Source organism: Orycteropus afer, unplaced genomic scaffold (assembly GCF_000298275.1).
Source record: "Orycteropus afer afer isolate SDZICR_OR568_19922 unplaced genomic scaffold, OryAfe1.0 scaffold00200, whole genome shotgun sequence".
Classification (NCBI taxonomy): Eukaryota; Metazoa; Chordata; class Mammalia; order Tubulidentata; family Orycteropodidae; genus Orycteropus; species Orycteropus afer.
In genome coordinates, this window is record NW_006921787.1 from 2,715,322 (window position 1) to 2,718,847 (window position 3,526).

Consider the following 3,526-nt stretch of genomic DNA (forward strand, 5'->3'; position numbering starts at 1 on the left):
CTACCGAAGAAATGATAACACAATTCATAAACATAATGAGTTCAGCAGAGAACATTATATGAAATAAAGAAACCAGGAACACCATGAAAGAACACATAACAAAATGAGAGCCAACAATCCATACTTGTCAGTAATTACACTGAATAGACAGATTAAATGTACCACTCAAGAGACAGAGAGTTGCAGACTACATAAGGAAGTATAGCCCATCAATACATTGTCTACAAGAGACACAGCTTAGAGACAAAGACAAAAATTGACTTAAAATCAACAGTTGGAAAAAAGATATATCAAGCAAATGGCAACCAAAAAAGAGCAAGAATGGCAATACTAATTTCTGATCAAACTGACTTTAAGACAAGAACCACCGCAAGAGACAAGGAAAGGCATAATATAATGACAAAAAGGATCGATTGAAAAAGAAGATATAACCATAATAAATATCTATGAATCCAGAGAAAGAACTACAAAACACATAAATCAGACTTCAACAGAATTGAAAAGGCAATTAGATGACTCCACAGTCATTTTGGGAGACTTTAATACACCACTTTCAATGAAAGATAAAACAATTGGAAAGAAACTCAACAAAGATTCAGAAGAGGTAAACAATACAATCCACATGTACACAGCACTTTATTCAACAACAGCACAATATACATTCTTTTCAAGGGCACATGGAACATTTTCCATGATAGACTGTGGTAGTTTGGTTTACATGTCAACTTGGCTAGGCCTGGTTGAGTGGCTAGGCAGCTGGATGTAGTATTCCCCATGATGAGATCGGTAATTCATTCCATGGTGGGATCTACCACTAGCAGCTGAGTAGCTGCCTTTGGGCATGAGGTCTGCTTCCTGAATATAATGAGAAGCCTTTGGAAATGGTCTCTAGCCTTTGGCACGCATGGACCCTGCATGTAGCTGTGTCGTTGCTCAGCACCCTGCTATGTTCTGCCGACCTTGGGACTTACAGTGGACTTAAGTTAATGGCCTGCTGTGTGGATTGGTAACATCGGAACTGTGCCTTTTTACTTATCAACCTTGGGGCTTCTCAGTCTCAGCACCCAACAGCTGTCTGAGTGAAGAAATGCCTCTAGTTCCAGTGGGCCAGGAGCAGGAGGCAGAGCTAGACCCCAAAGTTGAGGGGTTTTTATCTAGCCCCTAGAGCCTGGCACTTTGAACTTGGACTTAAAGCCTCCAAATTGTAAGAATAAACACCTGTTCATTCAGGCCATCCCATTTGTGGTATATTTCCTGTCAGAGCGGCACTAGGTAACCAGAACATAGACCATAATATTAGGCCATAAAGCAAGCCTTAATAAATTTAAAAACATTGAAATACTACAAGGCATCTTCTCAGATCACAATGTTATCAAATTAGAAATCAACAATAGGAAGTTCAACAGAAAAAGAGCAAACACATGAAAACTGACAACACCTCCTCAGAAACAATTGGCTAATAGAAGAAAGAAAAAAAAAAATAAATTTAAAAATTCCTTGACTCAAACAAGAATGAAAACACATCATACCAAAATCTTTGGAACTCAACAAAAGCAGTGATCTGGAGCCAATTTATAGCAATAAATACACACATCAAAAAATAAGAAAGAGCCAAATTCAACATTTTAAACCAACATCTCTGACAATTAGAAAAAGAACAGCAAGAAAAGCCTACGGTCACCAGACAAAAAGAAATAATAATGTTTTGAGCAGAAATCAAAGCAACAAAAAATAGAAAGACCATAGTAAGTTGTTTTTTTTAAAAGATAAATAAAATTGACTTTTTTGAAAAGATTAATAAAACCACTGCCAAATTTTACAAAGGAAAAGAAGGGGAGAGTACAAAAAACATGAATAAGAAACTAAATGGGCAACATAACAATAGAACCAAATGGAAATAAAAAAGGACAATATCAGGATACTATGAAGAACTGCACTCCAACAAATTTGAAAATCTGGAAGAAATTGATAGATTTCTAGAAACATACCACTTACCTAAACTAACAGAGACTGAGGTGGAAAAGCTGAAAGGACCCATACAAAAGATGAAATAGAACAGGCCATAAAAAATTTACAAAAAGTCTTGGCCCAGGTGGTTTCACCAGATAATTCTACCAAACATTCAGAGAAAAACTGACACCAATTCTACTCAAACAATTCCAAAATATGGAAAAAGATGGAATCCTCCCTAACTCATTTTATGAAGTAGGCATAACTATGACACCAAAACCAGGCAAAGACATCATTCAAAAGAAAACTACAGACCAATATTCCTCATGAATATAGATGCAAGAACCCTCAACAAAATCCTAACCAATAGACTCCAACAACATATCAAAAAAACAATTCATTATGACCAAGTGGCATTCATACCACGTATGCAAGGATGGTACAACATAAGAAAAACAATCAACGTCATCTGGCATATAAATAAAACAAAGGAAAAGTAACCAGAAGATCATGTCAATCGATGGAGAAAAGGCATTTGATAAAATCCAGCACACATTCCAGATCAAAACTCTCAGCAAAATAGGAATAGAAAGGACATTCCTCAACATTATAAAGGGCATATAGGGAAAACAAGCAGCCAGTATTATTCTCCTTGAAGAGAGACTGAAACCATTCTCCTTGCAAACAGGAACCAGAAAAGGATGCCATCTATCACCACTTCTATTCAACATTGTATTAGAAGTCCCAGCCAGAGCAATAAGGCAAGAAAGGGAAATCAGAGGCATCCAAATTGGTATAGAAGAAGTCAAACTATCCCTATTTTCTGATGATATGATCCTATACCTAGAAAACTCTAGAGATAAAGTGAAATGTGTACTGAAACTACAAGATCAACATCTAAAAATCAGTTAGATTCCTCTATAATGGCAAAGAGATTGCTGACAAAGAAATAAGGAAATCAATACCATTTACAATAGCTAACCAAAAATAAAATACTTGGGGATAAATCTTACCAGGGACACAAAAGACATGTACAAAGAAAACTATAAAAGACTACTTCAAGACACCAAAAGAGATCTACATAAATGGAAGAATATACCATGCCCATGGATAGGAAGATTGAACACTGTGGAAATGTAAATCTACTCAAACCAATCTACAAATTCACTGCAATTCCAATCCAGATCCCATAAGCATTCTTTAAGGATATGGAAAAACAGCATTCTTTAAGGCTATCACTAACTTTATATGGAAAGGAAAGAGACCTTGGATAAGCAAAGCACTATTGAAGAAGAAGAACAAAGTAGGAGGTCTCATAGTCCCGGATCTCAACACTTACTATATAACCACGGTAGTAAAAACTGCTCAGTACCAGTACAATGACAAACACATAAACCAAAGGAATAGAATTGAGAACCCAGAAATAGATCCATCGACCTATGGTCAGATGATCTTTGACAAAGGGCTGAAATCCATGGGGAAGAGATTATCTGTTTAACAAATGGTGCTGGCATAACTGGATATCCATTTGCAGAAAAATGAAACAAGATCTGTACCTCACACCATACACAAAAAC